This window comes from Bos indicus, chromosome 28, assembly GCF_029378745.1.
Source record: "Bos indicus isolate NIAB-ARS_2022 breed Sahiwal x Tharparkar chromosome 28, NIAB-ARS_B.indTharparkar_mat_pri_1.0, whole genome shotgun sequence".
Taxonomy (NCBI): domain Eukaryota; kingdom Metazoa; phylum Chordata; class Mammalia; order Artiodactyla; family Bovidae; genus Bos; species Bos indicus.
The window spans coordinates 1,362,302-1,379,428 of NC_091787.1; the positions used below are offsets into that span (position 1 = coordinate 1,362,302).

Consider the following 17,127-nt stretch of genomic DNA (forward strand, 5'->3'; position numbering starts at 1 on the left):
ATCTTCGAAATCTTGCAGCTATTTCAGTCCTGATATAAGATGTTTGAAAACTTCCTCTTAGGGGTAAACTAACTATTTTTACTAGCCACCAAATGAAACAACTCCTAAATGGGAGAGACCATTCATGGATGTCTGATCAAAGTGTTAGGTAGGTAGAATAGGGAAAAGGAGTCCAAAATGGCGGTGGCTAAAAGACAAGGAAGGTCAAAGGAAGGTCCGAGGACCAGAGTGAAGACTTCAGGCAGAACAAACAGCACTCCTGGCTAAGCCCAATTTGCATAGGGCAGGCCCAGGTGGAGGAAAAAACATATAAAAGGAGGAGCCAAAGCGCTCTCTCACAGACTCTCTCCCCAACGTGCGTGCGGGCTCTCTCTCTCTCTCTCGAGTCTTGGATTCTCCTGGTATCTTCTAAATAAAATGGAGCTGTAACACTGATTTGCTTAAGAGCTGTAGCATGGTTTGTCCAAGACCCGAGAGCTGTGACGCGCCGAGGGCTTTAATGTCCGTCGCTCCAAATCTTTGTTGTGACAAGACAAAGAACCGAGGAACATACACTCACGTGACAAAAGGATCCTCAGATATCAAGTATTGCTGATGGAAAATCCAGGCCTGACTATATCCCCTTGTGAGTTTCTTAACCCAGCTACCCTCCTGCCTACCCCCAAGGGCTCTCTGCCCTTTCACTCTTGCCTAGAAACCTTGGACCACTGGACAAAACCCTAAGAGGGATTGTCAGAAGATCCTCTGGCCAATCCTGAGGAAATCTAGTACACTGATAGAAGCAACTTTGTCTTAGATGGAAAAAGAAGAGCCAGATATGCAGTAGTTTCCAATTTCAAGACCACAGAGGCTAAACCTTTGCCACCAGTTACTTCAGTCCAATTGGCTGAGCTCATAGCCCTGACTTGAGCTTTAGAGCTGGGAAAAGGAAAAAGAGTAGCTATTTACACGGACTCCAAGAATGCCTTTCTGGTGCTACATTGCACATGCTGCTATTTGGAAAGAAAGAGGCCACTTGACCACCCGCGGGTCCCCAATCAAACATGGTGATCAAATCCTTACACTCGGAAGCAGTCCATCTGCCCGCTGAGGTTTCAGTCTCCCGCTGTGAAGGACACCAAAAAGGGAGCATGGAAGTGGCATGAGGGAACCAAGCCGCTAATCAGGCAGCTAAGAGAGCAGCATTATAGTACAGTGACCTAATAGGGGTGGCCACCTTAGTTCCACAGACTAATTTGCCAGAAAGTCCTTCATATACTGAAGGTGAGACTCTTAAAGCTAAGAGTGAGGGCTTTCAGGAAGATCATATGGGGTGTTTCCCAAAAGAGGGACTCCTTTTTCTGCCTGGAAACCTCCAATGGAAGTTGGTTAACTCCTTACATGCCACCACTCATTTAGGGGAGAAGGCCCTCCAAAGACTACTAGAAAGGTCCTTCAGAGGAACAGGCCTCCAAGGACTATAAGGCAAGCTGTCTCCTCTTGTCCCACTTGCCAATAAAACAACCCCCAAAGAGCTTGAAGACCCCAGCTGGCCCAGCCTGTCCAACAGCATGGGACCAGGAGAGGACTGGCAGATGCCAGTTTCTCAAGTGTATCAGTACCTACTAGTCATTATAGATACATTCACAGGATGGACTGAAGGCTTTCCCACCCAGACTGAGAAGGCTGAGGAGGTGGTTAAAAAAAAAAAAAAAAAAGAACTGCTCCATGAAATCATTCCGAGATTTGGTCTGCCCAGGTCATTACAAAGTGACAATGGGACATCATTTACTTCTAAGGTCACCCAAGGGGTCTCTAAAGCACTGGGCATTACTTATTACCTCCATTGTGCCTGGAAGCCTCAGTCTCCAGGAAACCTAGAAAGAGCCAACCAGTTCTTAAAATCATCAATAAAAAAGATAACCCAGGAGACCTCCCTGGGATGGAAGGAGGCTTTACCAATAGCTCTCCTCTGCACCCGTATTGCCCCTAAGGAACAGGTTGGTCTTAGTCCTTATGAGATGCTATATGGGAAATCTTTTGTTTGTGTCAATAACCTCTTCTTAGATCCAGAGGCTCAGACCCTCTAGTCTTATACCATGGCCATTGGGCAATTCCAACAAGACATACACATGTTGGGTGTCAACCAGGACCCAAAAGATTCTAAAGAGCCACCACTATATGGTCCAGGGACTCAAGTCCTATTAAAATCTGGAAAGATGGGTCCCCAAAGGCTCAACTCCAGCCCACATGGAAGGGCCCCTACCCTGTAATACTTTCTACCCCCACAGCAGTCAAGGTACCGGGATTCCGGGATTCACTACTCACGAGTCAAGCTGTGGAAGAAAACAGAAGAGGACACTCAATATACCTGTGAGCCCCTGGGAGATCTCAGATACCTATTCAGACTACGAATGAGTGCCATTCCAATGAATGCTTCCAAAATTAAGTTTCTGGGGATAAGATTTCTCAGGATAGCTCTGTCTCTTGAGGGGGGAACGTTAGATAGTTAGAATAGGAAAAAGGAGTCCAAAATAGACAAAGATAGAGAAACAAAAGATACTCCAACTGTTCTTATCATTTGGGAAATTATGTGGATTTTAGGAGTTCTATGCCTGGAACCAAGGACAGAGACTGTGTGTGTGTGTGTGTGTATGTGTGTGTGTGTGTGTGTGTGTGTGTGTGTATATTCTATAATTTCACAGGAATGGAGGAGACACACCAACTCTTAATATCCATGGCCATTGAAGTGACATACATCATTTTTAGATTTGGTCACATGAACTCAACCAATTGCAGAGGAAAATGTAGGGAAGCTGGTAGGGGTCTATTGACCATGTGTCTGCCAAGGTCAACCACCTGGACATGCAAACACGACCCCTCTGCCCCCTCCACCTGGAGCCACTCCTTTGTTGTCCTGAGCGAGCTCTGAGTTGTCCCTAATTCAGTGCAGGCCTTCGTTCTTCCAGCCCTGCACTGCCTCTCAAAGAGACCCTGAGTGCTTGTCCTTCTGGTCTGCCAGGACCTGCCTTGCAGGGTCAGGACTCTCTTCTCTCAGTGAGGGCACAGCTCCTCCAGGCAGGCAGGGCAGGTTTGTGCATGTGTTTTGATCACATAACACTGTGGTTTATTTAACTTTCCAATTATTTTTCACATGAATTGCCAAGATGTTTCTCCCAAACTTAAAATTTGTTTTGTTTTGTTTTTAATTTTTATTATAGTTGATTTATAATGTTGTGTTGGTTTCAGATGTATAGCAAAGTGAATCAGTTATATATATACCTATATCTCCTTCTTTTTTCATATTTAAAATTTTAAATCCGAAGTCCACATTCATCTTGGTTGGTATTTTATTCATTGATCTGATCTAATTCATACTTTATATTTCATATTTTATGAAATTGCAAAAATGCTGCTTGGGCTTCCTCTGAGGCATTAGCTGAGCAGCACTACCTAAACAAGTTGGGGTGTGAGGTTGGCGTGACCTGCAAGTTCTGAACTAGCGCAGACCTACAGCCGTCACTGTGTCTGTTTCGTGATGGTCACAAATCATTCAACAATCAATCCCAGGAGTGTTCTGGGGAGCAATGCCAGGCAGACATACAATTTCTTAGGATCTATTATAATTTCCTTTAAAAATGCTTTTCTTACTTTTTTGTTTGATTTCTACTATTCTCAATGATTCTTCAAAATCACCAAAGAAAAGGGGTTCCAAATGACATTTAGGAGCATCTTCAGAAGGCTCAGCTGTAGATTCTCTGGGCCTGGGGTCTGGGTGGTTTAAGCATCATGCTCTGCCCTGGGTTGTGCTGTTGCCTAGAAAGGACAAGGAAGAGGATGGTGAGGCAGAGGGAAACCTGATTTCCATTAAAATACGCGAGGACTGCTCCAAGGGCATAAACTGAGAAAACCGAGTATTGGAGCATTCCCAACACCACTGCCTTTGACAGGTACAGAGTTTTCCAACCTACCAGCTGGGGTCCTCGGGGGCTTAATTTCCCTTGGAGCCCTGGTTCCCTCAAAGGCTCAGATGGCGTCCCCGGGCAGCAAGCCACCTGGAATTAGAAGGTAAATGACATCATGGCCAGATTCAGACAGGGGTATCTGTTCCGACCTCCCCAAACTTCATGCTCTGTATGACCCACTTGCCAAGGCAGGCATCATCGTGTCACATTTATAAATAGCTCCAAACACCTAGGGGCTTGGGGCCCCTGGACACAAAAGGAATGTCTGTCTTTCTTCAGCGGTGGCTTTGCATGAAATAAAATCAATGAGCCAAGCCCATACAAAATCGAGGATTTTCAGATCAATTCCTTTTTGAAGTTAGATTTGGGGTTTTAGGACAACAATGGTCAGCACTTGACCAGAAGTTTTCCTGGAGGCTAGGGAACTAAGTTTGGGACATGTGTAAGAACTGAGATACTGAAAAGAAGACAGCTTCCAAAGAAGCTGATGGCTTGATTTCTTTCTTTGTTTCTTTCTGATCTGATGCTGCTTTCAGTCTGGTCCTCTTCGGGCATTGTGGCCAGGAGGGCGACTCTGTACCATCTCACTGACGGTGGCTGAAGGTCCCAATCTGGCTTCTCAGATCCGAAAACAAAGAAACAAAGGTGGACTTGACTGGGGGGTTCATTTGAAGAGTGGCCAGCAGAATTGATTGATTCTAACTGCCAAAATCCTTGCCCCATGGCATTCTACACAAACTCAGGCAGCTTGTAAAGTGCCCAGGACTGTGGTCTGGAACAGCAGCACTTCACCCGTGGAAGAGTGAAGGGCCTCAAAGATGCTGAGTGTCCACTGAGTGGCCGCACGGCTGGCTTGTGTGCCCAGCAGGGGCTGCTTGCAGTCCAACCCACAGAACGTGGCAGTTCTGGGTCAGCATCGCAGTTTATCATTGACCACAGCCTCACGGGTATGAACCAGAGTGGGGGGGGGGGGCACCGAGGTCCAACTGCAGAGGGCAACAGATCTGCTTCTAGCATGTCCCTTAGTCCTGTGGGAAGCGAGGGCACACCTGGGCTCGATCAGGGTGGGGAGAGGCCCCCAGAGAGGATGCGGCCCCCCAGCCGAGGAGCGATGCAGGAGCCAGGTGGATCCAGCTCCCAAAGAACAGGATCCATCCAGTAAGGATCTTCAAGGCCACCTCTCACAGGAGCCGGAAGAAGAGTCTTGATTTCTAGGTGTGCATCTGAAATTACTTTCCTACCAGCAGGTCAGACAACTGGGTTCACTGGGCAGGAGGAGACAAGCAAACAGCATGGCTTTCCTCTCTCAGGTCCCCCAACCCCTGACTCCTCTGCTCCCACTACAGTTAACGTGTGATGGCCATCCACTTAATGAACTTGGTTCCCAAACCCACACCATGTGTCCACAAAAATACCTCCCCTTGGATCTGTCCCTTATAATCCAGGGTCCCCATAGCGTTCTGATTTCCACTCAGAGCTCAGAAACCTGAATCTGCAGGCCTCAGCAAACCTACTGCCTCCCCACCTCCCCTTCCAGCCACCACATGGATTGAAGAAATAGGAACAGTAGCCCCCAGCCTAGAAGGTGGAGTTCCCAGATATAAGTGTGAGCACCCACCTTGGAGCAAGAATCAAGGCCATGAGGGAACGCAAGTGCCTCTTGTGAACGGTGTTCCTCATCTGAGTGCCCAGGCCTAGGCTGGCTCTGAGGTCAGCTCCACAGTCCCTGCTGCCCAGGCAATGCCCAAGAAGACTCAGGAATCCATCCTTGACTAGATGTCCCAGGTCTCTGCACTGGAACAAGAGCTCCTCCAGGGAAGGTGCAGTTCTGATGATCTAGTACTGAGTCCAGGGTGTAGGAGTGGGAGAGGTGCTTTTCCCTGCACCACCAACAAGCAGGGCTCTGACTCCAGCTGGTGGTCCTATGAGTCAACTCGGTTCTGACACTCTTCACCCGGAGAGAGCATCAGGTCCCACAGGCTGAAGGCCCACCCCCACAAGACCACCCCAACTTCAGATTCCAGTCACAGGTCCAGACTGCCACCTGTGCTTCTGACCAAATGCCTATAATTTGGAGGTTCCTAGAACCCCATCCTGGGGCTTGATTAATTTGCTAGAGAAGCTCACAGAAGTCAGAGAAACATTTTACTTACTAGATTCCTGGGGTTTTTTTGTTGTTCAGTTGGCAAGTTGTGTCTGACTCTGTGGCCCTATGGACTGCAGTACATGAGGCTTCCCTTCCCTTCCATCATCTAGCTTTTCTCAAGTTCAGTCCATTGCATCAGCGATGCAATCCAACCATCTCATCCTCTGTCACCCTCTTCTCCTGCCTTCAGTTTTCCCCAGTATCAGGATCTTTTCCAATGAGTTGGCTAAGTATTAGAGCTTAGATTCAGCATCAGTCCTTCCAATGAATATTCATGGTTAAATGGAGGAGATGCAGATGGCAAGTGAGGCATGGGGAAGGACATGGAGCTTCTCTGCCCTCCATGAGGGCACCACTCATACCAGATCACTAACTGTTCCCCAACCTGGAAGCTCTTCAGACTCTGTCTTTTTGAGTTTTATGGAGGTTTCACTCCATAGACTCTATCGATCAAGCCATGGACCACTGGTGACTGAGTCCGTCTCCAGCCCCTCTCCTTCCAGGAAGTCAGGGCATGGGGCTGAAGGTTGCAGCCCTCTATTCATGGTTGGTTTCCCTGGCAACCAGCCCCCATCTGCAGGCACTTCCAAAGGCCTCCTCACTGACATCAGCCTAGCAGTGGTGGAAAGGAGCTTTCTGTGAGTTACAGGACACCCATTTCACCTTGTGGATCAGAGGACAAGAGCCCAAGCAGAACAAAAGATGCTTCTGTGGCTCTTACTGCGCAGGAAATCCCAAGGGTTTGAAGAGCTGTGAGTCACAAACAGGGACAAAGACCAAATGAGTATTTCTCATTATGAATCACAGGGTCACAGTGTCCTTTACTCAAAGTAGCACATATTTACTAAGCACAGAGGTGGACTTTCACTTTGGGGACCACCCCAGTCACCTTGTTCCCTATCGAGGCTGTAGGAGGGATTCTAGTGACACTTTCAGAAAGTTGTAGGTTTTGGTAAAATTTGCCAAGTGAGATATTTTAACCACAACTTTCCCAGTGCATTTCCTTTCATATATGATGGGGATGGCTGCTGGTAATTTGGGGCCTGGCTGGTGGGATGTTGAGACAGGGATACTTAAGTTAGAGTTGGGGGTGGGGGCTTATGTACTTGGTTGCCCCCATCATCACCATTCATCACATGGCTGGCTCTGACCCTGACCTCTTATCCTGCCCTCTGCTGACCAGCCAGGGTTCCGAGGCCACCGTGTAGCCCCAGGGCTGCACTGTGACCCTTACAAGCCTCACTGAGCCCAGTCCTGGGAGATGTGGAGCCACAGCCTCAAAACACGTGGCGGTGGGATTTCCCTGGTGGTCCAGAGACTAAGACCTGTGCTCCCAATGCAGGGGGCTCCAGGTTCAAGCCCTGGTCAGGGAACCAGACCCCCACATGCTGGAACTAAGAGTTCACATGCCGCAACTAAAGGTCCTACGTGCCGCAACTAAGAGCCGGTACAGCCAAATAAAACTGGTCTGTGTGAATGTTAGAGATGAGTCAGTCAGCTAGTTAATATGATTATACTATTTTCCTGTATCTTGTATATTTGTGGCCTTTGTAGGCTTTTAAACTTAGAATGTACTGTTTTCTCATGCTAAATAATTTATCTTGAACCAATTTTTCAAAGAGTTTTGAATTCTTTTTCTTAAAGAGCCTCTTCCAAATCATGCAAGCTTCAGGCCCATGCACCCTGTGCTGACCGTGAACTTGGTCTGGCTGGCATTCTTCCAGGCTCTAGGGTTATGGCTGTGAGAAAAACAGACAAGCCCCCTGCCCCATAGGTTTGCCAGCACCCAGCACATGCCTAATAAATATTGTCTAAACCCAATTGCACCCTGGAAAGAGTCTGCCCCTTAGCAGGGCCGAGGGCTGACCCCAACCGCACTCAGTGTCACTGTGCCAGGCTTTCAGAACCGCTCCTATCCCTTGAGAGTTACACGTCCAGGCTGGCTGAGCTGCTCCACCTCTACAGGGGACACAGTCTGGGAAACACTTCTCCTGAGGCATGAGCTGGTGGCTGGTGGCCGGTGGCCTGCCCTCCCCTTTGTCCTGTCCCGTGATCTGAGATATTTCCTCAGAGATGACTTTTTGTGTTTCTTGGTTTCATCTTGTTTTTTCAAACACTCAACTTCTACATTTAGGGCCCACCATTTAGTATGGCAGTGTCCTTGAGAATATATCTGCTGCCTTATTATTCCCTTAAGAGAAATTCATGAGAGCAAAATCACAGAATAAGAAATTGTCATGGCTTTTGGTTTTACTTTCCCAAGTTGCTTTCTTAAAAGTCTCCAGTTTACAAGCCCCCAGCTGTGCTGGGGAGAGTGTACCTCACCACTCAGTACTGAATTGGGTGTTTACTTCTTAAATATGGCTAATTTGATATATGGTAAGTGGCAACTCTTTGCTTAAATGGTCATGACTTTGATCACTAATAGAATTAAATATTTTTCTTGTGTATTTTTTATTTTATATTCATTTGTAGTCTTTGTGCTTCTATATATTATCTGAAATTATTGTTTACACATGTCCTTTGCCTGTCTTTCTGTTGATTTTTTTTAATGTCAATTTTCTATTTTCTTAGGTAAATATTTTCTTAGGTATGAACCATTTCTCTAATTGTGGTGAGTATTTTCCCTACTGATTGTTAGAAAATGAATTTGATGGCTGCGTTCCATTAGTTCTACTTCCTCCATGGCAGACAGATGGCTGACTCTAGATCCATTCAGAATACCAACTGGGGCGTGAAGGGTAGTGGAGGATCTGACCTATAATGAGACGAGCACTGAAGTGTGCAAGAATTTGTCTGCTAGCACAGCACAGAGCTGGCACATCCCAAGGCCTCCCTCTCCAGGTGGGCAGCTACGCAAGGCCTGCCTGTGCCTCCTCCAGAACCCACTCCTAAAGGATCCTTTGCATAAGGCCTTACAGGTGCTTCTGCTGGCAGTGGTGGGAGCCAACCCCCTAGGCAGGACATAGGAAGCCTTTCCTGCTCTGGCCCCTGCCTGCCTTTTCATCCTCACCTCCTTAAGCCTATGCCGTCCTCAGCCTCAGCATTAGCATTGCTGGCTGCTTCTAGTTCCTTGAGTGGGAGAGACCTTCCAGCCCCGGTGTGTTTCCCTGTAAGACTCCTGCTCAGCCTCCAGGGCTCAGTGCAGGCCTCGTGGCTTCAGGAAGCTTCCCTCCTGCTGCACCACCCTCATCGCACTCACGACAGGGGTTCTAAGTGCCTGTCTGTCTCTGCACTTCGCCGTGCACACCCCGATGCCAGGTGCTGCCTCCCCCTCTGCATTGCCCACCACACCTGGCAGGCACCCTGTGTATTCAAGCGGGCGGAAGCGGGTGGGGAGGCGGCTCGGGGTCTCTGTGGATCTGGCGCCGTGGAATTGCTCTTTCAAAGTGCAAGTCCTTTCACACACAAGGGGCACCATCACTGCTATGGGAGATGGTGATGACTTTAGGGTCATTATTAAAATGAAAGTAGAAATCATCCGCAGGTCCACCCTGGGCAGGCAGGCAGTTTTCGTGGAAGATAAAACCATTGGTTAAGGGTGACGTTTCTCACTTGACATGAGAAATGAATATATGAAGCAAGCGTGGTGTAACTACACTCTAATTTCACTCTTTCTCTAGAGTTTGAGCAGCCGCTAGATGTAAGTGCCAAGGGGACCACACCATCTGCTCATGCGATCAGATCCCTACATGATTTGTCACCTGCAGTTTCAACTGTGGGGCCCAGTGCATGCGTGCTCTGCTGAGGGCTGGGGCAGGGCCAGGTCTGCTGTGCTCGATGCCCTGTGGGATGGTGCATCTTCTGGGAGGTGCTGTGTCCACCATGGAGGGTGCTGGCGCTGCCCCAAGGCAGCATCCTTGGTTAGCAACCAGAGCCCTGCTGGCCAGCTCTGCCCGCTTCACCAGCCTCATGCCCTCAGTGAAGGCTTGGGGGATTCCCCTCAGCCTTCCAGGGATGCTCCATGGAACAAAGTCAGGGGAGAGTCCTTCCTCACCATCTCCCCACCAATGCTTTCCTAGGTGATTTTTCTTTTAGGTGGCATTTCCCTGGAAGTCTTCTTTATGTCAAGACTTGAACTGCTGCTTATTGAAGCCATCCTACAAAGATGATCTCCTGTTTCCAGGAGTCAGAGAGCCAAAGCTGGAGGCCCAGAAAGAGAAGGCCATGCACATAGCAGCAGCACAAATCTGTGGGCCACTGTGACCCCGGCTCTGTCCCAGGCTTTGTGAGTCTTTCTGCTCCTGGAGCAGCTGCTTACCAACATCTGTCTGCAGGAACATCATTTGGGACTTTATTAATCTGTTGCTGCCAGGTATCCTCCCTAGATTTGGGCTGCTTGGGGCTTAGCCACCCGCGCCCCCACCCCCCACCAAGGGGACTCTTATGCCGATCTCTTGAGGACCCATTGGATAGAGAGAATGAACCAGAATCCAGAGGGTCAGTACTGAAACTGTGGTCCACTGACCAGCAGCACTGCCTCACCTGGAGTGAGTTAGACCACCTAGGTCTACTGAATCAGGATCTTCATCCAAATAGGAACCTTGGGCAATACTATGCACCAAAAGAATTTAAGACACACCAACCCAACCATGGGGGAGGTGGAATTGAGATAAAGGCAAAGGAGCCCTATAAGATTCAGAAAGAAACCCAAGTCACCCTGGGGAGTGTTGGAGGCATTTGGAGGCACAAAGTGTTCGCTCCCAGGTTGAGAGTTCTCAGTCTAGGAGACAGGCAAAAGGGGTGCCTGTGTCATGTGACCCACATGATGAGCCGGGAGTGGTGTTCCCTCCAGAGTGCTGGATACTCATTGTCGAGCACAAACACACAGCCCAAAGCCTGTGGCTTTGAAATCGGTGACATTCTCAAGTGGCACAAAAAGGAAAATACAGGCTGATTTTGCTTTTCATTCCAAACTCACTTGCTTATTTAGGATAGATGTCGACCTTTACATCATAAGGTCTAAACTTGTTTGGCTGAGACCCATCCCTAGCCCTGTGATCAATCTTGGGGCCCATTCGAGTATAAGACTCCAATGTCTGTGACCCCATGCCCCCCACCCACCCCACCACCACCAGCCTCTGCCTCTGGGTCCTCCATGAATGCAGGCTATGTGTGCCTGCTCACTGGCAAAACTGAGCCTCTGCACCAGATGTTCACTTACCCAGAGCTTTTGGTGAGTTTATTTGTTATAAGATGTGGGATAATTCAGAGAGCTTATTTTTCTCACTGGCCCTTTTCCATCCATCTCTTCCTAGCCATCCCCATTCCACCACCAAACAAAACAAGAACTGTTGGATCAATTTGGGAATCGCCTTCTGCAGCTTCCTTCTAACTGTGGGATTTCATTCTGTGGACACCTGCTTCTAAATAAATACCTGTGTTTCCCTAAGAGCACTTTTGATAAATAATGTCTCCTCCACCTTTGCAATGGGATGCCCAGTTCTTGTTAAGGCTGAAGGTGAGATAAGATGACCTGAAATAGATCCTCACTCATTTCTCAGACTAAAACGAAGATTCACCGACCAAGTCTCATTCCTCTTTGCCACCTCCTTAAAAACTAGTTTCCTAATAGGGAATCAACACTGGAAGGAGAAAAAGTGAGAGTTCAGGCTTCAGTGGGACCCCAGCTGAGGCTGTTCTATGACCCTGAGGATAGATCTCAAGGTAGCCAAATGGACCTCTGGCCATAGGGCCTTCCTGGACTCTGGATATTGTAACCTGGGGCCATTTTTGTGGACATAGTTGTCACTCGCAGTAACATCCAAAACGCCCGAGACCAGGACCGTCCTGTTGAGGAGGCAGGTCTAGGTATGCTGCTTACCCTCCACCTATGCCCTGGAAGAGTAAAACCACATGGTGCCTGGAAAGGGAGGCTGCCCTCCCCCACCACAGCCTTCCTGGTGCAGGCCAGCAGCCAAGGGTGATCGAGAGTGTGGAAGGCAAGGCTAGGGGACCAGGAATTCTCAGGCTGGGTTTTCCTTTCTCTTTAAAATAATATGGTGTGTTCTTTCTCTGTAGGGAGACTCTGGGAGCACTTTTTGCAAATGAATTCAAGGAAAATAGCTTGAAGCAGTTAGGCCTTCCACTTAGAATGACTTGCAAGGAAATAGGCCACCCACAGTCTGTAACCAATAATAACACTCCGTTTTCTTCCCCGAATAAGGACAGTGCCCCCAGGTGAGGCGATGCTATCTTAACTTCCAGGAAGCATCGTTACTTCTTGAATATTTGCTTTTTCTTTTCCAGGTAGATTCTCCATGGGGAATTCTGAAATGCAGGAGACACACACAGAGAACAAAAAAGAAAAAGCAGGTGAAGAAAGGAGATTCTGCACCTCAAGCAGGACTTTCTCTGCCTCCTTATGGAGCAAAACAGACCCAGTCCTTTCCCCAATATTTAAGCCCCATTGCACACCCCTGCCCCAAAGGATTAAAGGATGGTTCACTGGAGAAGGAAACGGCAACCCACTCCAGTATTCATGCCTGGAAAATCCCATGGACCGAGGAGCCTGGTGGGCTACACTCCATGGGGTCGCAGAGTCGGACATGACCGAGCGACTTGTGTGTGTGTGTGTGTGTGTGTGTTAAAAAAAAAAAAAAAAAAAGGATGGTTCAGAGTATTGACAGCCCTGAGTGACCCCTACCCTGTGCCAAGCAGTTGGGACCTTGAGTCAGATGAATCCAGATCACAGAAACATTTGAGAATCAGTTTCCAGAATGTGGGGTGGGAAGAGGGTTCATCTTGCCTCCGTTGGAGTGAAAGTGTTAGTTGCTCAGTTGTGTCTGACTCTTTGCAACCCCATGGACTGTACCCACAAGGCTCCTCTGTCTGTGAATTCTCCAGGCAAGAATGCTGGAGCAGGTTGCCATTTCCTTCTCCAGGGGATCTTCTCGACCCAGGGACTGAACCGCAGTCTCCTGCTTTGGCAGGGGGATTCTTTACCATCTGGGCCACCAGGGAGGCCTGTTGGGTTGAGATGCTCCCTTGGTCTTTTTCCACCCCTCTCTATCCCACTACCCCATCTGTAACTCCGGTTTGTTCATGCACAGGAGGGAGAACTCTGACCACTCCACTCCCATATAGTACTCCGAGAAAGCTGAGGCCCACATGGGCCCAAGGAAAGGACTCATTTTTTCCACATGCCCTGGCACATGAGGACCCAGAAGCTACAGGAAAGGTGCCTGAGGAAGCGGCAGGCTTCGATCCATGGAACTGGATCGAAGACTGGAGGCTGTGTGACCAGAACCTGCTCAAGGAAGATGTCAGGAGCATCTCTGAGTTAGCCTCCAGGTACGCCAGGGAGAGGCTAATCCCCAGCCCTCCTGGCTTAACTTCAGCCCAAGTAAGAAGGACATGAGTAATTTTCTCTCTATACACCCACTCAATCACTTACCACCAGATTGTTTACTCTTAGGGCAACAAATTATACTCAGCCCACCTACTCAGGACACACTGACCTGGCTGGTGCGGAGAAGTTCTGCCCCTTGCCCCTGCACCCAAGGATGGATATAAAGACAGGTAGGCAAGTGTTGAAGGGGTGGATGATGGCATGGGTGGCTGGAGGAAGAGGAGGAGAGGAGAGGTAGAAGGAGATGGGTAATGAGGAGCAAGTTTTACCTCCAGCAGGGCTCAGAGATATGTATCTGCAGAATTGGAACAAGCCACCTGGGGATTAAAGAGCAGGATGAAGCATCAATTATAACCTCCCTTGGCGCTGCCTCTTGACATGTGACACAGGCCTTGGATTGTCCTTATGCTGACCTCTGCCGGACACTAGTGCTCCCATTAGTGGCGGGAGGCAGGGGACCTGGAGAGGATCACAAACCCCAGGCATTCTCCGGCACCAGTCAGGTCCTCCTCCTACGTATAATGAGCAGGGTGGACTGAGTAGCTTCTGAAACCATTCTAGTTTTAAGATTTTGTGGTTCTGGATCTGAGCAATTTGATACTGATTGATGATTCACACTCAAATCCTAAAGGTAATTGTAGTCTAGGATGCCCCATTAAGTGTCAGGTAAATAAAACAATTATTTACCCTCAAAGTTCAGCATTAAGCAACAACTGCTAGTGGAAAATAGTTTTAATACCTTTATTATCTCTGCAAACCCAAATCGGATGGGAAAGAAAAGAAGAATGGCTGCTTCATCAGAGGGAGAGCAGCACGATGGGGTGAAGGCCTGCCTAGCAGGCCCTGCCTACACCTTTCTTACCAGTGCCTGGCATGTGCTAGATGCTCCATCAATGTTTGTTGAATTAAATTGACTTGAATGAAACACCCCTACATATTTTTTAGTGCTTGTTAGAGATTGATAGTTCTCTCTTTAAATCATTCCCTTTTCTATGTTTATAGAATTCCCACTTTTTTGAGCACGTGACTACTCAGATTAAAAACTGCTTTTCTTAGTCATCCTGAAAACAATACGTATTGACCAAGATTTGCCCAATGAGGTGTAAATGGCAGTATCCACCTGGAAGCCTCCAGGAACTTCCAAAGAAGACAGCTAGGCATATCCTGTGTTGTCCTCCTTCCCACTAGCTGAATGTGTGTGTGATGGCTGGACCTGGGCAGCCATGTTGGACCAGAAAGTGATCGTGTGAAATGAGACCGCGTAAAGCAGGAGAAGAGTTCTGGGTGCGTGAGGACCTTGTGGAGTTGTGGAGCCACACCTCCAGTTCTACACTGTCTCCTCGCAGGGTTTTATAGGAAAGAGAAATACTTTTCTGTCTTGTTTAAGTCACTGATATTTTGTCTGTTACTCCAAAGTGCTGCACAATGTCTTTGATGCCTAGAAATCCTCAGTAGTGTTTACTGAATGAATAAATGCCACAGCAATAATGTTCATTATGGAAAATTAATTAAAATGAGAAAACACAGACAAACTGTTTTCCTATAAGGACAAAAGAGAAACTCTGAGACTCGTTTGAGTCTTGCCTATAGCTAATAATCAATAACTGGTATTAGTTGGAGTGAAATAGCTATTTTACTAAATACGAAAACATCTTACAGTGACTTCCCTAGTATCTGTGAGCTCAACCATGAAAAAGAACATAATTTTTCCATGAAAATGCTTACTTTTGTCTTGAGCCCCTATTTTCTCTCAATAGTAAAAATAAGTTCTTATTTCCAGACAAGCTCTGTTTGTGACTATGGAGCCATTTCAGGTTTTAGGTTCAGATGTCTCTCCCCTGCTCAACACTGGGGAAGAGCCAAGGCTCTGGGGGACCCAGAGAAGTGCTGCGGGTATGGACAGAGGTGCTGGCCAAAGTCCATCTCTGTCCACGTGGCCTGTAATGGGGCCCTCATTCTCACGCCTAGCACCCCCACAGCCCTGCCATGGTCCTGGATGCCACATCCTCGGCTCTCTAAGTGTCTATCCCCACCACCACCACCAGAATCATGATTCTTCCCCAGGTCCCCTGCTCTCTAAATGACTATCCCCACCACACCAGAACCATGATCCTTCCACAGAACCTGTGATCTCTGAGTATCTATTCCCACTACGGAAGAACCATGATCCTTCCCCAGGTACCCGGCTCTCTTAAGTGTCTATCCCTACCCCCATCAGAATGATGATCCTACCCCAGGTCCCTGCTCTCTGAGTGTCTATCCCCACCTCCACCAGAACCATGATTCTTCCCCAGGTACCCTGCTCTCTGAGTGTCTTTCCCCACTACCAGCAGAACCATGATCCTTCCCCAGGTCCCCAACGCTGAGTATCTATCCCCACCCACACAAGAACCATGATCCTTTCCCAGGTCCCCAGCTCTGTGCGCGTCTATCCCCACGCCCACCAGAACCATGATCCTTCCCCAAGTCCCTGCCTATCTGAGTGTCTATACCCACCCCCCACCAGAACCATCATCCTTCCCCAGGTCCCCAACGCTGAGTATCTATCCCCACTCACACAAGAACCATGATCCTTCCCCACGTCCCATCTCTTTGTGTCTATCCCCACCCCCAGAAGAACCATGATCCTTCCCCAGGTCTCCTTATCTCCAAGTGTCTATCCCCATGCCCACCCGAATGATGAATCTTCTCCAGATCCCTGGCTCTCTGAGTGTCTATCCCCAGACCCATCAGAATGATGATCCTTCCCCAGGTCCCTGATCTCTAAATGTCTATCCCCATCCCCACCAGAACCACGATTCTTCACCAGCTCCCTGCTCTCTAAGTGTCTATCACCACCCCCACCACACCATGATACTTCCCCAGGTCCCCTGCTTTCTGAGTGTCTATCCCCACCCTCACCAGAACCATGATCCTTCCCCAGGTCCCATCTCTTTGTGTCTATCCCCACCCCTAGAAGAACCATTAGCCTTCCCCAGGTCCCCTGATCTCTAAGTGTCTATCCCCATGCTCACCCGAATGATGAACCTTCCCCAGGTCCCCTGCTCACAGAGTATCTATCCCTACCCCTGCCATAACCATCATCCTTCCCCAAGTCCCTGTTCTTTGAGTATCTATCCCCAGGCACACCAGAACCATGGTCCTACCACAGGTCCCAGCTCTCTGAGTGTCTATCCCCACCCTACCAAAACCATGATCCTTCCCCAGGTCCCATCTCTCTGTGTCTATCCCCACCCCCACCAGACCATGATCCTTCCCAGGTCCCCTGCTCTCTAAGTATCTATCCCCAGGCTTACCAGAACCAGGATCCTTCCCCAGGTTCCCAGCTCTCTGAGGGTTTATCCCACCCCCACCAGAACCATGATCTTTCCCCAGGTACCCGGCTCTCTGAGTATCTGTCTCCATCCCCACCAGAACCATGATCCATCCCCAGGTCACAACCTCTCTGAGTATCTATCCACACGACCATCAGAACCATGATCCTTCCCCAGGTCCCTGCTCTCTGAGTATCTATCTTCACCCCCACCAGAACCACGATCCTTCCCAGGTCCCCAGCTCTGAGTATCAATCTCCACCCTGATGAAAACCATATCCTTCCCAGGTCCCCAGCTCAGAGTATCTATCCCCATCCCCACCAGCACCATGATCCTTCCCCAGGTCCCTGGCTCTCTAAGTGTCCACCCCAA

At 48.7% G+C, this 17,127-nt stretch overlaps 1 long non-coding RNA gene across 8 annotated transcripts in view; it reads left to right on the forward strand.

Annotated features, from left to right (window-relative positions):
- LOC109553940 (uncharacterized) overlaps positions 1 to 14,935 on the forward strand; it is a 51,330-nt gene extending 36,395 nt beyond the window's left edge. For 2 of the 8 annotated variants that reach the window (XR_011564698.1, XR_011564695.1), the window contains 6 exons: positions 8,665 to 8,704; positions 10,113 to 10,318; positions 11,349 to 11,551; positions 12,340 to 13,383; positions 13,508 to 13,611; positions 14,444 to 14,935. This is a non-coding gene — a long non-coding RNA (uncharacterized lncRNA). Of the gene's footprint in view, positions 1 to 8,664; positions 8,705 to 10,112; positions 10,406 to 11,348; positions 11,552 to 12,339; positions 13,384 to 13,507; positions 13,612 to 14,443 lie in introns of all 8 variants that reach the window. The other 6 variants (XR_011564697.1, XR_011564702.1, XR_011564701.1 and 3 more) reach the window with 6 other exon arrangements.
- Positions 14,936 to 17,127: the final 2,192 nt, after the last annotated feature.